The sequence below is a fragment of the Pinus tabuliformis genome, chromosome 5_2 (genome assembly GCF_031772625.1).
Source record: "Pinus tabuliformis cultivar Carrire ecotype Pingquan chromosome 5_2, CPIR1, whole genome shotgun sequence".
NCBI lineage: Eukaryota > Viridiplantae > Streptophyta > Pinopsida > Pinales > Pinaceae > Pinus > Pinus tabuliformis.
In genome coordinates, this window is record NC_142306.1 from 19934704 (window position 1) to 19960483 (window position 25780).

The 25780-nt window shown below is 42.5% G+C and overlaps 1 non-coding gene and 1 pseudogene across 1 annotated transcript; both read right to left on the reverse strand.

Moving 5' to 3' along the window:
* Positions 1-21803: 21803 nt before the first annotated feature.
* On the reverse strand, positions 21804-25176 carry LOC149157331 (25S ribosomal RNA). The gene has a single exon (XR_016262120.1). It is a non-coding gene; the product is annotated as a 25S ribosomal RNA (ribosomal RNA).
* A 247-nt stretch (positions 25177-25423) lies between these two features.
* On the reverse strand, positions 25424-25577 carry LOC149157332 (5.8S ribosomal RNA; annotated as a pseudogene).
* Between the last annotated feature and the right edge of the window lie 203 nt (positions 25578-25780).

Genomic DNA, 25780 nt, shown 5'->3' on the forward strand with positions numbered 1-25780 from the left:
GTAGAAGGGCTTCATACTCTACCATGTTATTGGTGCACCTGAAGTTTAATCTATAAGCCCTGCCTTCTGCATGGCTGTTTTCTTTGTTGTGTATCCAAACTCCAGCTCCTGCTCCTAATTTGTTAACTGAACCATCAAATTCAAGGAACCATAGAATATCCTGGTGGAAAGGAGATTTGATAGTATGTTCATGAGATGGTAATGTAAGTAGGAGTTGGGGTTTATTCTCTAGCTTGTATTCTAGGACAGTTTCATCATTCGATTGAAAATCTTTCACAACTAGAGCAGGAGCAATGTCTAGTGTATGTTTGATTGAAGTTTCATGGATGGTACTTCCTTCATTAATGTTTTCTTCTTGTATGAGTGTTTTAGTCCCAATATCATTTTTTGAGAGACTTGTGTTATCACTGAAGAGAATATATGAGTCTATGTCAGAGTGGACAGCATATATGGGAAAGTTTTGAGGCTTTTCCTCACTGCTGACCATGTATTTCATGAGTGTTTCCCTGTATAGCCTTTTTGGTTGTCCAAAAACAGAGATAGTTGCATAAGACATGTCTAGCTGTAGGGAGCCTTGGAGTTTGGCTCCCCATGACCTTGACAACAGCATCCCATACATAGGTGGGATATCAACCACTACAACATCCATTAAAATTGTTTTGTTAGGGTATTGAACCAAAGACACACATAAATCTTTTATGAGGCCTAAACACTTGACTTGGCTTGAGTCAAAAGAGAACAGGTCCTTGTATGGTCTTGTTATATCCAAATTTAGTCTTTCCATGACTGCTTTTGGCATGAGGTTGTGGGAGGCACCTGAGTCAAACATTGCATTATGTAATATTTTGTCATGAATATGTAAGCTGACATAAAAAGGTAATATCCCTGTGACTACTGTTTTTCCATCTACCTCTGGGCCAAACAACAATTCTGGAGTGTCATCCAGCACATTGACATCATCTTTGCTATTGGTCAGTTGAAGGGATTTTTTGATCTGTTGCTTATAAATGTCATGCTTGGCTAGTTCCAAGAGGGGAATTGCTATCTTTAATTTGCCAATTTCACTTTTCATGTCAAAGGGCTTTTCAATTTGGGTCTTAGGGCTCGGGATAACATTTCTTTATTTGTTCACAAGTTCTTCTTCTTGATTCTCATCCTGATCTTGGGGCTTATCCTTCTTATTCATCTCTTTAGGAGTAACCTTTGCATTGGGGGGAACGGATGATGTAGCCATTGGCTTCTTTAAGAGGGATGATTGAGTGATCTCTTCAACAGTTACTTCTTCTGTCGGCGATTTAAATTTATCATCAGGTTCCATCACTATGGCTCCTTTAGGCTTTTGGCTGTCTTTAGTCTTTTCAGGCAAATTTATGTTAACAGTCCTGCTCCTTAGCTTGTACTGTTTATGGACTTCATAGACAACAGTGTCATAGCCTTGCTTAAAGTCAAATGATTCACCTGATTTGGTTTGGAACAGTTTGATTTCATCATCCTCATGATTTTCTTGATCATCATGATGTTCTTGTGTCAGGAAAACTTGACTCTCACCATCCAATCCCATCAAATTAATGTGAGGATCTTCATTGGGTTCAACTGATACAGAGGTCTCTGCATAGTTCTCTTGAAAAGGGGGCCTTATGTCTGGATCAGCATTTACCTTGCCTGTGTTTGGGTTTTGATTTCTCCTAAAATTTGGATTTCTGGGGGGGTTGTTTTGTGGTGCTTCCCATGATGATTTTCTTTCCACTGTTTCCACTCTATCACCTAATCTTTTCATGCTATTGAGTATTGCGTCCAGCTTCTGATCAAAGGCAGAGGTTTCTTCTTTATATATGCTTCTCTTTTCTAACCTTGCCCTGTTTCTTTTGGCAATCAGGTTTGCTTCCACTGTGACAGCAGCCTTTTGAGCGTCTTCAAGGGTTTCAGGTTCTCTTTCCTTCAACTGATATGCCATGTCAGGATCAAATCCATCAGGGAATTTGTACAAGGCCAAATCAGGAGGAGGTCTTAGATTTTGTGGTATCGCATTGGACACATTGTTGAATCTAGCACAATACTCCAGAACGGTCTCTTGAGGACCTCTCTTGATTGTTTCATATTCAGCAAGTATGTGCAGGGGATATTTCTTCTTCTCCCATCTGGTAGTAAAGGCTTGATAAAGCTCATCAGGGGTTGCAATAGAATTTGCATTCAAGGATCTAAACCAGGTCCTAACATCCCCAGTTAGGCTTTGAACAAACATTCTCATCCTGACACTGTCATCATCTATTTCATAGGTCTCAAAATGGTCTTGCATCCTCTTAGCATGCTGAACAGCTGTCAGAGGGCCATTGGAGTCAAAATATGAGATTTTGGTTTGGTAATCTTGGGGTAAGGCTGCAGCATTAGCTGGTATCCGCAAGGGTGCATACCTGTTCGCCATATTTGGTGGGTTGGGTGTATTTATAGGGACTGCTGGGATAATAGGAACAGTGGGTACCATAGGGGTAACAGGTGAGGCTGAACCTGAATGATGGTTGAAGGGGATATGTGCAGTGAATGAAGATGAGGGAGGAGGACTCTGAGATGTGGATGGTGAACTAGGAGAACTTGGAACAGACCTAAAGAGGACTTTAAGTGGAGTAGAAAGGTTGGGAAAATCTGCAACAGAGGTCAAAATAGCAGGCTGGTCCTGCTTTTGTTGCTTCCTGATGATTCGTGGAATAGTGTTTGGATTATCAACAATGATGGGTGGATTAGGGTTAGGATTAGCCCTAGTATGTCGAGGATTTTTCTTAGGAGCCAGTTTCTAACTGTTTTTCAGGACTTTTATAGGAAGTTTTTTATATATGCAAGGACTGGATGAAGATTTTGGAATGGCTATATATGTTTCAAAGCTAAGATGAAGATTCCCTATCTAGCTCTTCCCTAAAGCTGTCACTGTGGTACAGAAACAGTTCTAAGGCCTCTTGGCTGGTTTCAGGCTTGATGGTAGCTTTGGAAGATAGATAGTAATTGAAAAAACCTAAGAAGTCCCCAGCGGAGTCGCCATTTATGTTAACACCCAGGTTGTTCCCTATGACTCCCAAGGGAATACGGCCGGGGTAACCACTAACCAATCTTTGGATTACAGCTTCTAGCCAAGCTGAAATCAGAGAGGGCTCTCTCTTTATGATTTGTCTCTGTTATGATGGTGTTTTAGGCTAGATGTGAAGTTTAATTTTGGTTCAATTGTTTGGTTGGAAAAGTTTCAGTCAAACGTATATGCTCTTACCAGCATATTATATAACATTGGGCAATGGAGTCAGTGGTCCTTTGGTTTGGCGAGCTATGTTGATACAGTAATGAAAGCTGCAGAGCAGGGTAATTGTCCGGGGAACAAAGCTTTGAAATTTAGTTTGTGTGTAACATGTTCAAGATAAGAAAGGCAATTAAGGATCTTTCTATAAACTGGTATAAAGGGAAAAGCAATTGTTACCTGGAAGCATTTAAGAATTTCTAGATAACATTCACATCATGGAATTAAATGTAACATGAGCATTTAAGAATTCATGTCTGTTTTAATCCTGAAGAAAACATTTACAGCAATATAAGATTGAGCACAGGGTGTTATGAAACATGTCCTGAACTATTCTTTTTCTTTATTGCTAGATATGATGAAAATATGAACGTGAAATAACATAGGGAAACGAAACAGAGTTTAAAGAAAACATATCACTCCACCAAACAACGCAAGGATTCTGCAGCAGCACTTAGATTATCAACAAGACACCAGAGTTCCAGGAAATCACTGAGCTGAAATTGCTCTTTGCATTAAACTTTTCTGAAAGTACAGAGTATACATGCCTCATGAGTAAAATTTACCAACCCCTTATGCGTTACTAAGGGGGGTATATATACAAATTTACATTAGAAAATATCTGAATGAAGAGTAAATGCTCCATAAATGTCCTACCAACTGCTGGAGTGCAGCAGCTGAAAGAGTAAATGTTGTAATAACTTTTAGTCCCTTAGCTGTCAAAAATGGTCAGAGACTGTTGACTTGGTGGCAATTGGAGTCGGTTGGAGATGCGCTGTTCAAAACTTGGCTAGCCATCATTGTCTATGTGATGAGTCACCTTTTGGCCGCTCTTTAAACGCTAACCCTTTTGCTGTCTGTCTTCTGGTGACCTGGAGCTGTCAGTGGCCGAATGACTTGAAGCTATCGTGGCAAAATTTGGAGCATGGCCTGCCACCAGTCCTCCTTAGGCATTTGATGTCTCCGAATTTTTATTAGAGTCTCATCGGCCTCTGTATACCACCAAAAGTTAGGAGGAGTTTCAAACAAATGATTTGCCTCACTTTCAATGAAGAATAGGCCTTCAAGTTTAGTGTACAAGCTATGTCCTGTTGGAGGCCCTGTTTCCTCAGGAGTACTGCCAGATGCAGTGATTTGATTTTCAATGTAAGTAGCCATCCTGTTGGTGAATTGATCTCTGGTAATCAATTTGCCTGTGCTGTTCAGCAGGCCAGGCAGTCCCCTTGCTTGCAGCATTCCTATTTTGAGTTTATACTCCTCCACCTCAGCCTGTATTTCATAGCATTTTCTTTCTACAGTCTGTACATAATTTCTGAGAGTTAGCACCTTTTTAGTTGTGAGGATGGCTTCTGTTCTGTTGACGATGCCAATGGCTGCTAGCTCCTCTTTGTCTTGCCTGTTCAAAAAATCTATCAGTTGGTTTGCCTGCTCAGGTCTGTTTCCCAGCACTGTTTTGGCCCTCTGGATTTTTGTCTGTGCTTGGCCAATTAAATCCATGTACTCATGGATTGTTTTGATGGATTTCCATTGTTTGGTGATAGCTTGGGTAATCTTACCCCACAAAATTCTTTTTATGTCTGCCATGGTACTTTCCAGATTGAGCTCCTTTTCCAGGGCCTTTATTTTATCCTTCAGGGCCTTAATTTCTCTGCCCTGCTCTGCTACTGTTACCTTTGATTTATCATATTTGGCATCTATCTCTGCCAATTTTTCTTTTGCTTTCTTTATTTCATCCGCCTGGAGCTCCATTGCCTTGACAGCCTTGGTCAATTCCTCTACACTTGGGTGGGCATCTGGAGCTGCTGTTGTGCCTGCTGCTTCTGTTGTAGGGGCCACTGTTGCCCCTGAAGTTGTTGCTGTTGTTGAAGCTGTTGGAGGAGCCTGGAGTGTAGATTCTCCCTGTTTGTCTTGTAGCGTTCCTTCCAGCTCTTTCTCCAATTCTTTGATCCTCTGATCTTGCTGTAGAAGGAGGTCAAGTTGTTCATTAAGCTGTTTTTCTTTTTGTAGTTCTGCTGTCTGAGGGTGTTCTGTAGGTAACAGCCCCAACCTCTTTTTCATTGCATTCAGATCATCATCTTTCTTCTTTATGAGGGCCTTTATACCTGTTGGATCACTAGGATCATGCCCTAGATCAATAATAATCTCCTCAAGAGACTTTATTCTATTGTCCTTGGCCTTAGAGGACATTCTCTCAAAATCTAGCTGAGTGTTTGTGTTCTTCAAGGAATCTTTCAGCTCATGGGCCAGTGTGGCCTTCTCTACCAATGTGGCATAGACCATCTCCCCAGTATGCTTGTGGAGTTCAATCTGGTCCATAGGATGTATGTCTTTAGCTAGGACCTCCACCCTTGTTTTGATGAAATCTGCAGTTGTCATTGGCTGTGGCCCCTTGGGTTTGAAATGGCTGAATATCATTTTTTCTTCCTTGAAGTCATAGACCGACATCAATCTTTCCTGCTGGGCTGGTGTAGCATCTATGAACTGTTTGTAAACCTCAGCCCTTAATAACTCATTTGCTGCCTTGATCTGTTTAAAAGAAGCCTTAGTGCCTTTAGGCTTCTGGCTTTGCTGAGATGAGGATGACACCTCCAAGCCAAGCTGTAAAGTCTGCTCCTGCTGAAAGGAGCTTGTCCCTGTATGTTGGCTTCCCTCCCTGTCTTTTACTGTGCTGTTTAAGACATCTTCAGTAATGTCTTCCACCTCAGGGGAATCTGCCCTTTGTCTTTTGGCCTCTGGCTGATGGGAAGGTCCACTAATAGGAGTGGACTCTTCTCTTTCTCTTTTAGTGCCCCTCTCCTCATGGGCTGGAGTTTGCAAAATAGGTGCTGTAGGAGTCTCAGTTTGTGGAGGAGGAGTTTGATCTTTCTGCTGCTCTGTTTGTTCTTCCCTCTGCAGCTCATTTTGCTGCTTAGTTTGCTGTTCAGTTGAAGGGGCTGCCTTCTCTTTCAGTGTTTCATGTCCTGCATCCATTATGCCTTTGCCTTTATCCACTGCTGTTGCCGATGTAGAGGGTGCCTGTGGTGCTGTCCTTGTCACTGAGGTCCCTTCTCCCACTGAGTGAGGCGGCCTGAAAGGTACTTGCTGCACATAGTCCAGGTCAATAGTCTTCTCAAGCTCTTTCATGTTTTTAAGCATTCTTTCTTCTTCAGTTAAATTCTCCACTAGAGTGTCCAGCTGCCATTCTTGCAAGTTGGCATACTTTTCTATGTGTGGGTAGTGGCAGTGCTTAATACCTAGGAGTCTGTACTTATTTCTCCTAGCAGTGATGAAACCTTGAGGGTCATAAGGGACCCATCGAAAACTATAGGACAACTTATATTTGTCTTTGAGGATCAAGTCTGCAGATTCCCATCCTTCCTTCTTGTTCATAATGAAGGGGCCCAACTCATTTTTGAAATTAAGGTGGGCTTTTTTCTTGGAGCTGTGGAAATGGGTGAGGTCTGACTGAATTAATTGCCTGTAATACTCCAAGGCAAATAATCTCATAGGTACATACTTGGGGAGCCTGTATGGACAGAGCTCACAGCCATATACTCTGAACACAGTATGGTGTTCATATAGGTACCAGTCACCTATTTTGTACTTCTTAGATAGCTGCATAGCTTTCTTGATCTCATTAGATATTCTAGGTGGAGGGGACCTCAACAGCATGCAAGAGACTGGGTACACAAACTGGTCAACAAATTCACAGTAGGTATAGGGTGAATTTGTGACTTTATGATAAACTGAGGTCCAGAAGATGACAGATCTTCTCTCCCCTTTATTATCCAGCCTTCTGATGTAGCATGGGAAGGCTTCAGAATGATGAAACATGAACAGATGGTAGATGTAAGCTGAGTATATGAAGACCCCCTGTCTGTCCACTTTGCTTAATTGATCATGAATCTTATTGGCTATAAACTTAGCAAAGTTATACTTTCGGGCAGGGGGTTGACGCGGGCTGTAAACAGACAGCAACACTAGCATGGATTTATCCACATTCTCACTGTTTTGGTATCCCAATACATAGGCTATCATGTCTAGTAATAGCCTGCCTATATCATCGAAATGCTCCCTCAGATAGGGAGGTGGCCCTGTAGGCTGGCATTCAGGTCTCATGAAGTTTCGGGTTACCTTTTGCAGCTCCTCACTGGTCATCTTATCACCAGTTTCCAGCAAATAAGTTGTGGAGAACGGGATCAGCAACTCTGTCTGATCAAACTGTAACATCTTGTTGATGGAGTCAGCATTTACATAGAAGAGGATCCTCCCTGATGGAGTATTGACAGCTCTGTGCTGGACATCATAGTGTTCAGCACATAGGTGAATGATTTCAGGGAAAACATTCACAGCTGGGAGACAGTAATAGGGCAGGTTTGACTCCCATATCCCATGTGTACCATGCCCATCCTTATAATCTTCCCTTAGTTGAGTGAAGATCTTCAAGAAGTCCCTGTCTCCCTCAAAGTCCTCAATGAGACAATCCTTGTCAATGAATGGCAAGGCCTCCAGCTCCTTGTTGGTTTGATTCAATGGAGTTACACTGAGGGAAGAGGATGTAGAGGCTGCCATGATATAGTCTGAATTTGTGCAGGTGGAGGTACTGGCTTGACAAGTCTATAAAGACTTAAGTAGCAGGTGAACTGTAAACACAGTCTGGTGTCCTCTTTTAGTGAATAAAGGTAAACAGGTTTGTAAGTTGCTGCAAATTCACAGGGATGTGAATTGCTATTAGATAAGTTGCAGAGATATTGATGTTTCTTTTTATAAAGAGTGCAGGTGGCCTGTACTCGACAAAAGGGAACAATGCCGAGCACCTCGGGGGCAATTTTACAGTTTTAGCCCGCGGACTGATCGCTCCAAGGTCGAATTGTGGTTTAGGGATGGTGCAGATTGCTTGGGTTTAGTTTAGGTAATCAGGCAGAACTGAATTAAGTAGTTTTACCAGTCCTTTAATGGTGATTTTTACAGATAATTGGAATGCAGGGGCAAAGTGGGAAAACTGGCAAAATACCTGGAAAAACCGACTTGGAAGCTCGCGGGCCGTGCTGTGGAGACTTAGTGCCGTCGAATTCCGAACTTTCAGCGATTGAGTTGTCGAATTTGATGGCTGGCTGAGAAAATTCGCGGCAGCTGTTGGCAACGGCTAGTTCTCTTTTGCATGAAAATGACCGAAAACGGCTTATTTAGTCGTTTAAAACGTTAATTTTGGTAAAAGTGTGCATTTGGCGCTTTTCCGCCGATGACGTCAGTATGACGTCATGGCGGGACCCGGGTACGGAGGTGACGTGGCAGCGGAGGTGTCTGCCAGGGTGGCAGGACATGGTGGCGGGCAGATGCGGTGGCAGGTCCGCGTGGAGGGCCACAGGACGCTGGGGCGGGCACTGGTGAGGTGACGTCAGGGTGACGCGCCAATGACGTAGGAGGGAGGGTGGTAACAGGGGTGGCGGTAAGCGGGTTCCCCGCACCACCTTTGGGCAAAGGCGGTAACGGGGAGCGGGGCTCCGAACAACCCCACCGCCTGCCACGCGTCCCCTGTACGGGACGGCCAAAACCACTTTCCCCGGACGCTAAAGGTCGGCAGGTCGGGGAGTGAAAATGACCGCCCACCTTTAGATCTGGGCGACGGAGATCGGACGGCTGGCGGGCCCTCCGACGGATCGAGCAGGTTGGGGGGGGGTCCCGCCGGCATAATATAATATTCAATTTAATATTTGGGGCGGACGACTATAGAAAAATGGGTTTTTCGTAGTGTTTTGGGTTTTCCGGGTTTTTGCAAGGGTTTATACAAGAAAAAAGGGGTTTTGTGTGTTTTTTAGCAGAGGGACGGTGAGGGTTGAGGGGAAAGATTTCTGCTCATAACCAGAGGTTAGAGCACATCCAAGACAAGGTTGACCACAGTCCCAGATGGACTGAAGTCCCCTTAGACCATTTACGTGGCTATAATGCCAAAAGGAGAATATGTAGATAATGCTGGGATTTATACACCATGGTGTTTAATACTAGTAGGGGAAAGGTAAGATAGGGGAGTTATATAGTAGAATTAGAGGTTAATATGGATGAGGAGGGCAAATGAAGGGGATATCACTAAGTTTGTTTGAGGCTCACTTAGTTTAGAGGGTAGATCAAAATGAAAAGAAGTTTACATAGGAAGTGTGGCTTTCACAGCCATAAGAACCACCATGAAACCATGAATTCTTCCAAGGATCCCAACTGGTGAGGGGATGTTAGTAAATGACATGAAAAGGGAAAAGGGAAGTTAGACATGCTCCTTTGCTTGCTGCAACTTGATGCAGAAGAACACCTTGTCAATTGGTTGACTTTGCTTTGGTAAACACAATTAATCCATCTGCAATGGTAAAGATAACCTTTCTGCAACCCCAACTACCTACCCTGCTACTTGCCTAGCATTTTTTATTTCTTCTTGGAGGGTGCACTTGGACTTGCAGACCCTTACTTGCCTTTTCTTTTCTTTGGCTTTTTCTTTTGCTTTTCTACCTGCTTCTACCCTTATTGCTTCCAAGGTCCCAGATTAAGCAGTTGGGAGCCTTTTCTTCTCTACCTGAACTACTTGTCTGCCAAGATTAAACAATTTGGACAGACTTCTTTCTCTAATCTATAACTGCAATTTAAAGCATGGCATGATCCAGATTAAACTGTTGGATCATCCATCAAAATTGAAACAAGGCCATCAAATTGAAAGAAGGAGAAGCTCTTTACACACCTTGTCTTCTCTAGGAAATATGGGATCTTTGGATAATCAAAGCTGAGCATATTTGGATTTTCCCATGTCAATCATGAAATATGAAACCTATTGGTATAGGTAGCTAACACACCCAACTCCTTCCTTTGCACTTTTTCTATGATGTGGAAGTCTGAGTTCGATGTCCCTTCGTTGAACTCCATCCTCCTTACTTATACGCATCCTTTCGCCCAAGGGTAGTCTCTCTCATGGATAACAAGAGTCGGCTCTGTCACCTGCCACATAACCTCGACACACCCCATTCCAACGAACTGCCACATCCCTTTGTGTGCATTGTCACACCCATGGGTTGGCTCCAACACTTAGCCGATTACACCCGTTGCATCACATCACACACCTGCCCGCGTCCTAACTCGTCCGCACATGGTCACCTCTTTCATCTCGGCAACCAACAAGGCTCACCCACGTGTCTTCCGCCAGTGACTCGCCCATTGTACACAGATCAAGGGGCGTGCACCTTGCCCAACATGGCACACCCACTATGAGTGCGCTCATCACCATCGCACATAAGTGAATGTCATGCGAAGTCTTCACATATAACCAAATGCTCACATGGGTCGCATATAACCAAATGCGGGCACCCATACTATGGGTTCAGTGTTTCGACTCTCTTGGGTGCTCCCGAATCGAATACCTAACACCCTAGGCCCCCCCTTCCTTGTACGTGGTAGAGGTTTCTGGCATGATGGGATGTGGAAACCACAGATTTCACACACTTTGGCAGGTGTCGTCACGGTGGGGCAGGGAAACCCTGCTTTCCCTGCACTTGGACAGATTCCATCAAAATGAGGCATGGAAACCCAAAGTTCTAGAGATAGACCAGGCAAGTGGTTTCCACCCCGCCACGATATTGAAACCTCGAGTTTGCAAGACTTGGGCGGTTCCTCATTTTTCCACAACATGGAAACCATGAGTTACATAAACTTGGGTGATTTTGATCATGTTGCGACATGGAAACCCAAGTTCCCCATACTGGGGCTACAGTTTTCACCTAGGCGGGAGATGGAGACCCCAGAGGTTCCCAAAATTAGGCGGTTTCCATCATCCCATGAAATAGAAGCCACCGGGTTCTGTGGGATTGGTCCATTCTCTATCATTCCTCAGCATGGAAACTCGAGTTCCTTGCACCGAGGTCACGGTTTCTATCGTGGTGGGACATGGAAGACCCCGAGTTTCCCATAATTGGGTGGTTTCCATCATGCCACGGAATGGAAAGCCTCGTGTTCTGTAGACTTGGGTGGTCGTTCCCCGTCACGCGATTACATGGAAACCTGAAGCTCCCCAAACTTGGGTGGTTGTTCCCTATCATGTGATGACATGGAAATTCGAAGCTCCCCAGACTTGGGTGGCAGTTCTAGCCACGGTGCGAGTGACATGGGAACCCCATGTTTCCCAGACTTGGGTAGCAATTCTTGTTGTGATGCGAAATGGAAACCTCGTGTATCCACTAACTTGGGTAGGAGTTTCCATCGCGTCATGAAAGGGACACCCCGAGTTCCCTAGAATTTGGCGACTTTTCGTCGCCCCATGACATGGAAATATGAAGTTCCACAGACTCTCGGGTGATTTAGGGTGTGCCATGACATGGAAACCCTAGGTTTCCTAGACTTGGGTGGTTTCCATCGGTGGTTCTGGCCATGCCATGACATGGAAACCACAAGCTCCCCAGACTTGGGCAGTGGTTTTGAAACACCCCAAGTTCCCTAGACTTTTGAGCTCATTTGCATCATCATGGAAACCCCAAGTACTTGGCATTGTGGCATTGTTGAAAACCTCACATTTCCATCATGCCATAAAATGTGGAAACCCGTGGTTCCATCAAGGGTGGGACATGGAAGCTCGAAGTTTCCCCAGACTTGGCCGCCGCTAGTTTTGGCCATGGCACGACATGGAAACCCCAGGTTTCCCAGGCTCAAGCACCAGGGCATGACATGAAAACTCCAAGTTTCCCCAGGCTTGGGCACTGCTAGTTTCAGTTGTGGCACGACATGGAAACCCGAAGTTTCCCAGGCTTGGGTACTAGGGCACGACATGGAAACCCCAAGTTTCTACAGGCTTGGGTGCCACCGGTTTTGGATGTGGCACAACATGGAAACCCCAAGTTTCCCCAGGTTAGGGCGACGGGGCGCAACTTGGAAACCCCAAATTTTGGGCGCGACATGGAAACACCAAATTTTTTGTGTCAGGCGGAAGCCTCAAATTTTAGGTGCCAGGTGGAAAACCAAAATTTTGGTGTGACATGGAAACCCAAAATTTTGGGCGCGACATGTGTTAGAGTTTCTCTTTACATCCCTCCGTCAGAGATCATTTCTCTTATTGCATTTCATTTTTAGGTGTCCCGCTCGATTCACTTTGTTGCATTTCGCTAGGGGCATGCCATAATCTGACGAGAGGGTCTTGTTATTCATTACCCCTCATGCCTTATACCTGCTCGCTCAGGTCTTTTAATCAAGCTTTTAAAGTCACTTATAGTCCTATTTTAGTCTTTTGATCAGCAGAGTCATTTCAATCACTAGGTCTAGGGTTTCACAAATTGTGTCTTCAAAGTGTCCAATAATTCCAACAGGCCAGAGAGAGGTTTTATTTCACAAAATTTTATTGTCATATGGATGGATTATGACTATTCTTCAAAACTCTGTTTTGAATAAAATTTGTCATTTCATTTTGTGATAAATTGCCATGTAATTTTCAAAAAAAATTCAGTTGTTGAAATCTCCAAGCGCAGCCCTAGTCTTCCTTTGTCAAGACATGCCACTATCCCTGCAAAAATAGCCAAAAGATTCATTATTCAAGTCAGATAATCAAAGAAGAAATAGAAGAAGAGGGTTCGTATTAAAGTGAAAAAGTGCCAAAAGCTAAAACATTACAAAGATGGGTTTTTGAGAACCAAAAATCAAAGCCATGTCTTTAGAAAGATATTTCTGTGTGTATAATGTCATTTGCATCCAAGAAGATCAAGGAAAGTAAAAGTTAGTGGTGAGAAGGCGATTTTCAAAGCCAAGACTATGTTTATTGGCTACACGGCACATTGGGTTAGGTCGCGGCACACACAGGCCACATGGCGCATTGGGCGCAAATTCTCAGTGTAAAATTCCACTGTCGCGGTGCATCCAGGAGGCGCGGTGCACTGGGTTTGTGCGTGGCGCACAGAGCCTACAGGCCAGTTTTATGTCGCTTCTGTCATCAAAACTCACAAAACGCCATTTTTTCTGCTCCAAGTAAGTTAAAGCGTGCTTCTATTGAATTTAACTTGTGTTGGGTGTTGTTTGGAGGGAGAATTCAAAGGTTTGAAAGTTTGAAAATATAAACCCTATGTGTATATCAAAAGCTTCTCCTTTGGGGTTTTAAATTTGGTGTTTTGAAATTATGATGGTGGTTCCAACTCTCCTTTCCCACCTGTGATCTTTTCCCATGCCCTAACCGCCCAAACCACTCATATCCCAGCTTCCCATTTGCCCTATTCTACAATCATATCAGTCCCTATCATCATTCTCCCTCTCATATATCATTTATCACTATATCATTCCCCAAATCCCTACATCCCTAAAAGTCGCTGTCCCCACACTCCAATTTTCACTTGCCAAAATTCCATGGTACCCACTGTTCACAATCCTTTTCTATTTGTCACACATTTGGAAATCAAAACAGGACACCAAACTCTTCATATTTACCTCAGACAACATGGATGAAGAAGGCACTGAGACAATGCAAAAAGGATGATAGGCTCTGAATCTTGGCTGAAGCCTCTTTGGCTGAGCATGATAAACCTTCAGTCCAAATTTCAATGAAATTTGGAGAAAATTTTGTCAATTTTGAAAATTTTGGTTCAAAACAGGTTTTCCTGCCCAACACGTAGCACCACTTGGTGTGCACTTATAATTGGGAGATCTCCAGGAGGAAAACTTTACATTTTTTGATTTTTCATAAAAATTTATGTATGCTCATGGATTACCTAAGGATTTCATCAAGTTCTGGGTTTCCTAAAGGGTCAAAAACACCCTAAAAATAATCTTTCTGCCACCTTTTGCACCCACAGGAAGAAGTCTTGGGAGATTGAAGTTTTGGAGGGTCAAATGACATCCAAATTCAGAAATTCCACTTGGGTTGGAAAGGGGACAGGCAGGGATTTCCAACAAGCTATCTTGAGCTCAATTTGGACTTTGGGAAGTGCCTTAAAATCAGCTCCAAAGTTGTGCTATGCATATAGGTTTCAGGCACGGCGCATAGAGGATTTTTTCCTATTTTTCACTCAGCAGCTCAGGAATTGGCCCAATTTTGACTAGTTTTACTTTTTGATGTAATTATTGATCTATATTGATGTAAATTGATGAATATGATGTAATTTTGGCACTTATTTACTTGTTCTTGAAGATTCATTCACTAAAAAGTGAAAAATTAATGAATTAATCAATTTCCTATCATATAGAGGCAAGTTGTTTGATTGCCTAGATTTCAGTGCTTTGTTTAGAATTGGTTGAAACAACTCCTAGAATATGAGCTCGACCCCTATAGGCAAGGGAATGGGTTGGGATAGTCTATATCATGTATTTTTTGAGTCATTTTCAGGGTTGGACACTTGGAATTGTTTGGCACATCATTGTACATTCTATCTCTGCATTTTTGGCTAAGGAAAGACCAGGGGTTTGCAGCACTTGTTGGGATCCATGTGGCTCTATGTTTTGATCATGTTTTTCTCTATGTACTTGTAAGTTCATTGATGTTTATGTGTATCATTATCCCTTCTATTTGCTTCTTAAATTAAACAAATGAGTGATTAAGGTAGAATTCACTCGACTGTTGTGCTTTGCCTTGAAATTTTGCTTAATTTTCAATGTTTTCATCTATTTAAGGAGGACTCTTGAGACTTTCTTGCCCTCCTTGGATCCTCACCAGTCTGATCCATCCATACATTCAATCTAAAGCATCAAAAAGATTTCCTTCCTTGCCCCAATCAGAATTCTGCCAAAATTTGGCCTCATCCCCGTACCCAAAATTGCCTTTCCCTTTTTCCAACGAAAAATCTCCCAAAAACTCAAATCAATCCTTGCACTTCATACCTAGCCTAAGATTAGTTGTTAAATTGGTCATGTCAATCCCCATCTAATTATCCTTTGCTGAGATTAACCCGGAGAGAGCCCTCTCCTATCCTAGTAGGGCTAGCTACGAGGCTGAGCGTGGTTTGATGTGGACCTAGAATCTTACCTTTTCAGCCTGGGGTAAATCTAGGCTCTAACATAATGGCGACCGTACTGGGGAAAACAGTTTATTTTCATTGTTTGGCTTTGTAGACTACAGATGGAGTCTGAAGATTAGCCAGGTAGCCTTCAAAACGCTTTTGCTTTGCATTAGCGCAAGTAGATAAAAGCTGCTTTAGTCAATGTCCGGTCTAGTTTATAAACTGAACATCTGATCTAAACGATCACCCCAGTACATGTATCAATTTTAGATATGATGGTTGATGGTGGAAAACGATCAGACATAAGAAGGATGAAATCATTCACCTGGTGACTCCTGTAAAGACTCCACTGGAGGACTAACCCTTCTCTGAGAAAATGGAAGGATCTTACACAAAGTTTGGGTATCCAAAATGGAATGGTATTCAGGATCTAGTCTTCTTTCTTGTAAATTACTTCTTTGCTATTCTTGAAGCTGTCTTGAAAGTTTTTCAGAATTTGTTGTATGATAAAAGTGATCAAAATCTTCAATCGACCTATTAAAAAGAGTAAATACTGGGTTTCCCTTTGATCTTGGCCTCCTTACTTTTCCTACATCTTATGATGACTCTCTTCAGCGTGATGAGCCTAAATAAAACAAAACTGATCCCATAGCTCTTGTATATACTCCTACACCTATTATAGTCCCAGATAGGTATAAACCTCTTGTTTTACCTTCTGTTCTCCATGCTTTCCCCAAAAACTATGATTTATATTTGCCGAGATTTGACGGTGAATGTAAGAATGTCAACGCTGAGCAACATGTGCAGAATGTTGAGACTTTTCTAGACCTTTTTGAAGTTGATGAACAAGATGTCAGTATAAGGCTTTTTTCTCTTTCTTTGCAAGGTAAAGTGAAGAGTTGGTTCAAAGCCCTGCCTGATGCAAGCATCTCAGATTTCTAGCAGTTCATCAAGTTTTCCTCGATAGGTGGGTGGTCGGATAGAACCTTTTCTTGATTATAGAAGAGTATAACCAGCGGAAAAGATTGCCAGGGGAGACAGTACAACAGTTTTCAGCCAGATTTAACCAATTTTATTATTCGACGCCGGTTAATATAAGAACTCCTCTTGGATCCGCTCTCTTGCACCACCTAGGTGCCTTTGATCTGGAAATGGAGTTTCAGCTAAAAGAAAGGAATCTTGCAACACTTGAAGAGATACAGAACAGTGCAGTAAATGTAGAGGCTCATTTGCTGATCTGGAGGGAAAATCTGAAGGAAGAAGAGATGAAAAATATAGATCCAGAGGAATCAAAATCTATAGAAGTAAAGCTTGACATTTGGGTAAGTGCAGTAGAAGAGATGATGTAGAAGATCACTACAAGGAATGATTATAATGTTCAAGCCCATGGCTCGCTGATTGAAGAAGAACAAGTTGCTGCTCCAAAACATCTTCTTTCTTACCCCAGTTGTCATAGATCTGATAATGATTGTTTTATAGATCATCTTGGGGAAGAGAGGTCTGTTGATATGGCATGTATGCTTGAAGATGTGTTTTATACTGACGATTTGCCTCAGTTTGATCAGTATGATGATGATTACGTTCTCCAAATAGAAGCTAATCTTGCAGACAAAGCAGCAGCTAGTTTGTGGGAGGAAGAAGTTCACTTTCAGTAGTTCGAATATAGTAATCAACCGATGCATATCAATGTTAGGTAAACTTGACTCAGGATAGAGTCAAAGTTGACCAGGTTAAACAGTGATGGTTTTGGGGCACATGGTATTGTGTACCCATAATATTCTACCCATGGTAGTATATGTAATGGAGCTTATAAAAGGCTGGAAGAAATGGAAATGACGAGGAAAGCGAAACAAATTTCAAAGTAAGTGAAGGGTCTTTGCCTTTTTGTTTTTCTTCATTTCAGTTCATCAGAGACAACATTCATGCACTCAGAAATCAAATGTCGACAAGTTTTGATCTGGATCATCTTGAGGGCAATACAAGCCTTGTTCAAGACTTCTCATATTCAGATTTCCAGCCCCCAAATGCCATTGATTGCCAATTTTCACATGAAGACATGGAAGCTGGCACATATGATCAAATGATACAGGATGACTCCCTACCTTTCTGTTTTGAATCATTTCAGTTTTTGAAGGGTAAATTGCACAGTAAATCTTCGAATGGGCAGCCTGTAGGAAATCAACAATCTCTAGGTTTTAATGTTGAAGATGAAGATCAGATTATAGATGAAGGTGTGGAAGCCGAAATACATGATTTAATGATGCAAGAGGATTCTGTACCCTTTTGTTTCGAAGCATTTCAATTTATAAGGAAGAATCTTTGTAATATCTCTAAAGAAAAAGATGAACAACCAGTAGGATGTCATACACTTTTAATGGATACATCGCAACAGTCTTCTCAAATTTATAATGATCCTATTGCTCGTGTGTTGGATGAAGTTTGATGTAAAATTTCTTCCCCATTGGCTAACCATGTTCCAGATAAGAATGTTGATAATAATCTTATTGAAAAGTTGCCTTCATTGTCTTGTTTAATAGATTTTTCATTACAAAACTCAGATCAAAGTTTGCAGTCATATGAGGAGATCGATAAAGGATATTTTTGTTCTGTTTGGAAATAGCAACAGAGTTTGGTTATTCACGAAATTTAGGATCCTTTTAACAGCTTTCTACAATCACCAGAGAAAGACAGTGCAGATGTGAGGAAAATTTTAAAATCCAGCTATGAAGATTACCTAGACCAGAGCAGTAATGTGTTGATGGAAATCAATAGCGATGCTTATGAAGATACTTTCACAATATTCTTAAAGTCATCCAGTCAATTCATGCTTTGCAAGTTTATCAGCAGTCAACTTCATTCCGCCTTTCCATGGGAGTTGCCGTTCAATAGTTTTCTCTTATTGTTCCTAACCGAGCACTTGCGGAGAATTCAAATAGCAGCTAGGATACTTACATGGTTGCATTGGCTGTTCCATTTCACTTGATTGAGTGGTGAAAAGAACACTTAGAGTAGGTTTGTTAGTTATGTTTTAGTCAGTTCAGTATTGAGTCGGTTTGAGTCAAGTTTCAGTCAATAAATGAGTCAAAAGTCTTGTGTCAGTTTGTTAAGTTATCGATTCCATAGCCCAATGGACGAAGGCACTGTCTATCTCTCCCAGAGAGCTGCTGTTCTTGGCACCTCCAAGGAGCTACCATCCCCATTGGAGCCAATGTTAGAGTCAGTCTTTACATCCCTCCATCAGAGATCATTTCTCTTATTTCATTTCATTTCTATGTGTCCCACTCGATTCACTCTGTTGCATTCCACTAGGGGCATGCCATAATCTGACGGGAGGGTCTTGTTATTCATTACCCTCATGCCTTATACCTGCTGGCTCAGGTCTTTTAATCAAGCTTTTAAAGTCACTTACAATCATGTTTTAGTCCTTTGATCAGCAGAGTCATTTCAATCACTAGGTCTAAGGTTTCACAAATTGTGTCTTCAAAGTGTCCAATAATTCCAGCAGGCCAGAGGGAGGTTTTATTTCACAAAATTTTATTGTCATATGGATGGATTATGACTTTTCTTCAAAACTCTGTTTTGAAGAAAATTTGTCATTTCATTTTGTAATAAATTTCCATGTAATTTTAAAAAAAATTCAGTTGTTGAAATCTCTAGGCGTAGCCCTGGTCTTCCTTTGTCAAGACATGCCACTATCCCTGCAAAAATAGCCAAAAGATTCATTATTCAAGTCAGATAATCAAAGAAGAAACAGAAGAACATGGTTTGTATTAAAGTGAAAAAGTGCCAAAAGCTAAAACATTACAAAGATGGGTTTTTGAGAAAGAAAAATCAAAGCCATGTCTTTATAAAGATATTTCTGTGTGTATAATGTCATTTGCATCCAAGAAGATCAAGGAAAGTCGAAGTTAGTGGTGAGAAGGAGATTTTCAAAGCCAAGACTGTGTTTATTGGCTGTGCAGTGCATTGGGTTAGGTCGCGGCGCAAACAGGCCGCATGGTGCATTGGACGCAAACTCTCAGTGTAAAATTCCATTGTCGCGGTGCATCCAGGAGGCGTGGCGCACTGGGTTTGTGCATGGCGCACAGAGCCTACAGGCTAGTTTTATGCTACTTCTGTCATCAAAACTCACAAAAATGCTATTTTTTCTGCTCCAAGTAAGTTCAAGCATGCTTCTATTGAATTTAACTTGTGTTGGGTGTAGTTTGGAGGGAGAATTCAAAGGTTTGAAAGTTTGAAAATATAAACCCTATGTGTATATCAAAAGTTGCTCCTTTGGGGTTTTAAATTTTGTGTTTTGAAATTATGATGGTGGTGCCAACTCCCCTTTCCCACCTGTGATCTTTTCCCACTCCCTAACCACCCAAACCACTCATATCCTAGCTTCCCATTTGCCCTATTCTACAATCATATCAGTCCCTATCATCATTCAACCTCTCCTATATCATTTATCACTATATCATTCCCATATCATTCCCCAAATCCCTACATGCCTAAAAGTGATTGTCCCCACACTCCAATTTTCACTTGAAAAAAGTCCATGGTACCCATTGTTCACAGTCCTTTTCTATTTGGCACACATTTGGAAATCAAAACAAGACACCAAACTCTTCATATTTACCTCAGACAACATGGATGAATAAGGCACTGAGACAACGCAAAAAGGATGATAGGCTATGAATCTTGGCCGAAGCCTCTTTAGCTGAGCATGACACTCAATGATAAACCTTCAGTCCAAATTTCAAGAAATTTGCAGAAAATTTTGTCAATTTTGAAAATTTTGGTTCAAAACAGGTTTTCCTGCCCAACGCGTAGCGCCACTTGGCGCGCGCTTATAATTGGGAGATCTCCAGGAGGAAAAATTTAGATTTTTGGATTTGTCATCAAAATTTATGTATGATCATGGATTACCTAAGGATTTTATCAAGTTCTGGGTTGCCTAAAGGGTAAAAAACACCCTAAAAATGACCTTTCTGCCACCTTTTGCACCCACAGGAAGCAGTCTTGGGAGATTGATGTTTTGGAGGATAAAATGACATCCAAATTCAGAAATTCCATTTGGGTTGGAAAGTGGACAGGAAGCGATTTCCAACGAGCTATCTTGGGCTCAATTTGGACTTCGATAAGTGCCTCAAACTCAGCTCCATATTTGTGCTATGCATACAGGTTTCAGGCGTGGCGCATAGAGGATTTTTGCCTATCTTTCACTCAACAGCTTAGAAATTCGCCCAGTTTTGACTAGTTTTACTTTTTGATGTAATTATTGATCTATCTTGATGTAACTTGATGAATATGATGTAATTTTGGCACATATTTACTTGTTCTAGAAGATTCATTCACTAAAAAGTGAAAAATTAATGAATGAATTAGTTTCCTATCATATAGAGGCAACTTGTTTGATTGCCTAGATTTCAGTGCTTTGTTTAGAATTGGTTGAAACAGCTCCTAGAATGATGAGCTCGACCCCTAGAGGCAAGGGAATGGGTTGGGCTAGTCTATATCATGTATTTTCTTAGTCATTTTCAGGGTTGGACACTTGGGATTGTTTGGCACATCATTGTACATTCTATCTTTGAATTTTTGGCTAAAGACCAGGGTTTTGCAACACTTGTTGGGATCCCTATGGCTCTGTGTTTTCATGGTGTTTTTCTATATGTACTTGTAAGTTCATTGATGTTTATGTGTGTCATTCTCCCTTCTCTTTTCTTCTTAAATTAAACAAATGAGTGATTAAGGTAGAATTCACTGGACTGTTGTGCTCTGCCTTGAAATTTTGTTTAATTTTCAATGTTTTCATCTGTTTAAGGAGGACTCTTGAGACTCTCTTGCCCTCCTTGGCTCCTCACTAGTCTAATCCATCCATACATTCAATCTAAAGCATAAAAATGATTTCCTTCCTTGCCCCAATCATAACTTTGCAATAATTTGGCCTCATCCCCGGACCCAAAATTGCCTTTCCCTTTTTCCAACAAAAAATCTCCCAAAAACTCAAATCAATCCTTGAACTTCATACCTAGCCTAAGATTAGTTGTTAAATTGGTCATCTCAAGCCCCATATGATTATCCTTTGCTGAGATTGACCTGGAGAGAACCCTCTCCTATCCTCATAGGGCTAGCTACGAGGCTGAGCATGGTTTGATGTGGACCTAGAATATTACCTTTCAGCCTGGGGTAAATCTAGGATCTAACAACATGGAAATCCCAAATTTTTTTGCGCCGGGCAGAAGCCCCAAATTTTAGGTGTCGAGTGGAAACCCTAAATTTTTGGTGCGACATGGAAACCCCAAATTTTTTTGCTCTGGGTGGAAGCCCTTAATTTTAGGCGCCGGGTGGAAACCCCAAATTTTGGGCACCAGGGCGCGGCATGGAAACCCCAATTTTTCCCATGCTTGGGCACCTTTTTTGTTGCAATGTGGAAACCCTAAATTTTGGGCACCAGGGCATGACATGGAAACCCCAATTTTACCGAGCTTCGACACCTTTTCCATCGTAGAGTGGAAACCACAAATTTCCCGCCCCCAAGTAATAAAAAAATTTCATCTGGTGGAAGAGGCAAAAGCACGAGAGTGGGAAGGTTGTCCAGATTTTTCCGTGACAAGAGCGAAGCTCTGAATCGAGGCGACCAATGGCTGAATCTCAGTGGATCATGGAAGCAAGGCCACTCTACCACTTACAATACCCCGTAGCGTATTTAAGTCATCTGCAAATGATTCTTTTCAACGACCATTTGGAATTGAACTTCAAAGCTGCCCTAACCAAGATGATTCATGGTTGTGGTTTGCAAATGACACTCGCCCCTGGGGGTGACAAAGTGACACCCCCACTACAGGTCGAGATACAATCGAAGAGTGACATGCACTGCTTCTAGGATGGATTTTGACTTAGAGGCATTCAGTCATAATGCAACACACGGTAGCTTTGCGCCATTAGCTTTTCAACCAAGCACGATGACCAATTGTGTGAATCAATGGTTCCTCTCGTACTAAGTTGAATTACTATTGTGGTGCAGTTCATCAGTAGCGTAAAACTAGCCTATCTCACGACAGTCTAAACCTAGCTCACGTTCCCTATTGGTGGGTGAAAAATCCAACACTTGGTGAATTCTGCTTCACAATGATAAGAAGAGCTGATATCGAGGATCAAAACGCAACGTCACTATGAATGCTTGGCTACCACAAGCCAGTTATCCTTGTGGTAACTTTTCTGACACCTCTAGCTTCAAATTCCGAAAATCTAAAGGACTGATAGGCCATGCTTTCATGGTTTGTATTCGTACTGAAAATCAAAATGAAATGAGCTTTCACCCTTTTTTTCCACACGATATTTCTGTTCTCGTTGAGCTCATCTTAGGACACCTGCACTATCTTTTAATAGATGTGCCACCCTAGCCAAACTCCCCACCTGACAATGTCTTTTTCCCGGATCGACTTGTTGAAATGTGCCTTAAGGCTAAAAACAGGGGCAGTGCCCCATCTCTGCCCTATAGAATACGTAAAATAACGTTAAAAGTAGTGGTATTTCACTTGTGCTGAAAACGACTCCCACTTATTCTACACGTCTCAATTCATTTCATAAAGTCGGACTAGAGTCAAGCTTAATAGGGTCTTCTTTCCCTGCTGATTTTGCCAAGCCTATTCCCTTGGCTTTGTTTTCGCTAGATAGTAGATAGAGATAGTGGGAATCTCATCAATTCATTCATGCGTGTCACCAATTATATGATGAGGCATTTGGCTACCTTAAGAGTGTCATAGTTACTCCCGCCATTTATGCACGCTTGGTTGAATTTCTTCACTTTGACATTCAGAGCACTAGGCAAAAATCACATTGCATCAGCATCCACAGGGACCATCACAATGCTTTGTTTTAATTAAATAGTCAGATTCCCCTTGTTTGTACCAGTTCTGAGTCGATTGTTCAACACCTAAGGAAAAGCCCCTGGGACAGGGCATTCTATGCCTGTGGCAGTAGCTTGGGTAGATTGCCCATACCCCACAAGTTGAGGGCACATACCCCTAGGACCAGCCCTTAGAGCTAATCCTTTTCCTGAAGTTACAGATCCACTTTAATGACTTCCCTTACCTACATCGTTCTATTGACCAGAGGTTGTTCACCTTGGAGACCTGATGCAGTTATAAGTACAACTGGGCATGAACGATACTCGGTCCTCCAAATTTTCAAGGGCCGTTGAGGGTGCACTTGACATCGCAAGATGTGTAGTGCTCTTCTTGCTGCTAGACCCTATCTTTGAGTGAACCAATTCTAGGGTTGGAAAGTTGTTAAAAATAAAAGATAAGTCTTCCCAGGGCCCCCGACAACGTCTCCAGATTTCGTAACGTTTTTGCCTTCTGTCATGTCCCGGTTCAGGAATATTAACTGGATTCCCTTTCGATGCTTGTGTAGAGTGCACACTTGATACAAGGCTTCCCCATCTCTTAGGATTGACTAACCCATGTCCAAGTGTTGTTCACATGGAACCTTACCCCACTTTAGTCTTCAAAGTTCTCATTTTAATATTTGCTACTACCACCAAGATTTTCATCAGGAGCCGATCCACCCAAGCTCATGCTTGAGGTTTCTCAACGAACCCTACATCCTCCTACTCATCGGAGCCAGGCAATTGCTCCTATGGTCAAGTATAGGTTGCACGCTTCAGCGCCATCCATTTTCGGGGCTATTTGATTCGACATGTGAGTTATTACACACTCCTTAGCAGATTTCAACTTCCATGACCACTATCCTACTATCTTAATCAACCAACACCCTTTGTGGGATCTAGGTTAGCACGCAATTCGGCACCATAACTTGACTTTCGGTCCATCCTGCATCGCTAGTTCTGCTTACCAAAAATGGCCCACTTGGAGCTCTTGATTCCATGGCGTGGCTCAATGGAGCTACCGCACCCTCTTACCTATTTAAAGTTTGAGAATAGGTCGAGGGCATTACGCCCCTGATGCCTCTAATCATTTGCTTTACCGGATAAAATTCACGTGTGAGCTGCAACTATCTTGAGGGAAACTTCAGAGGAACTAGCTACTAGATGGTTCGATTAGTCTTTTGCCCCTATACCCAAGTCAGACGAATGATTTGCACATCAGTATCACTACAAGCCTCCACCAGAGTTTCCTCTAGCTTCACCCTGCTTAGGCATAGTTCACCATCTTTTGGGTCCCAACATGTGTGCTCACACTCGAACCCTTCACATAAGCTCAACATCAGTCGATGATGCACCCCCTAGAGAGGGGATCTTGCCCACCAGCTTCCTTACACCTCACAGGTTTTCAAACCCGCCAACTCACACACATGTTAGACTCCTTGGTCCGTGTTTCAAGATGGGTCGAATGGAAATCCTACCAACCAACACCACAAGCGTGCAGGTTCACAAGGCCCAGCACAAGGATGCATGCTTCATTCCTCAACCCCTGCAACTGCAAACCAACAGGTAGTAATCCACCTGTGCTTGTGACGATGCAGCAGCCCATGTTGGTTTGCACCTCAAGTCGAGCGGCAGACCAGCCTGAGCCATTCCACATCTGACCTAGACACATCGATAGCCTCCATCTGCTTCCCTCCCAGCAATTTCAAGCACTCTTTAACTCTCCTTTCAAAGTCCTTTTGATCTTTCCCTAGTGGTGCTTGTTCACTATCGGTCTCTCATCCATATTTAGCCTTGGATGCAATTTACCACCAAATTAGGGTAGCATTCCCAAGCAACCCGACTCGCCGACAATGCCTTGTGATGCGGTAGGGTCCCGGTCTGACGGTGTTGTCTCTCACTCAGGTGCCCCCTTCCAAGGGATTTGGCCTAGGTCAGCCGCTGAGGATGCTTGTAAAAACTACAATTCAGGTGACACTGCCGCCCAGTTTTCATGCTGGGCTCTTCTCGATTCACTCACCACTACTAGGGGAATCCTTGTAAGTTTCTTTTCCTCCAATTAATTATATGCTTAAACTCAGCGGGTGCTATTGCCTGAGCTGAGGTCACAAAGTTGGATCTAAATCTGCCCTACTTGACGGGAGGACAAGAGAGATTAAAGCAAGTTCGAGCGTTGCCACATAAAGCCCGCATCAACTAACACTGACTACCCATCCAATGGGACAAGATCACCGCTTGTCGACGCACGCCATGAAACATCGATTGAGGTATTTCAGCGAACCACACCACTTTGGGCATGGACGACCAGCTCCGCTACTCCCTAACTTATTGCAGGGAGTGCATTTGAATGGGATGTGATGCCCAAACAGATGTGCCCTCGAACGATGCCTCAGGTGAAAATTGCATTCAGAAACGTGATGATTCATGGGATTCTCCAATTCACACTAAGTATCGCATTTAGCTACATTCATCATCGTAACAAGAGCCGAGATATTCATTGCCGAGAGTCGTTTCCACATATTACCAAAAAATCCACCACAACACTGAATAGGGGCACCCCCCATAACAAATGTAAGACTAAGGGCCAAAAGGAGGAAAGGAAGAAAAAAACATGAAAGAAAGAGAAACAAAGGTGTCTACCCCCCTCACAGGAGGAGGCTCAAACAGAGAACAGTTTCCCCAAGCCCCACACCCTAGAAAAAAGGGGGAAAT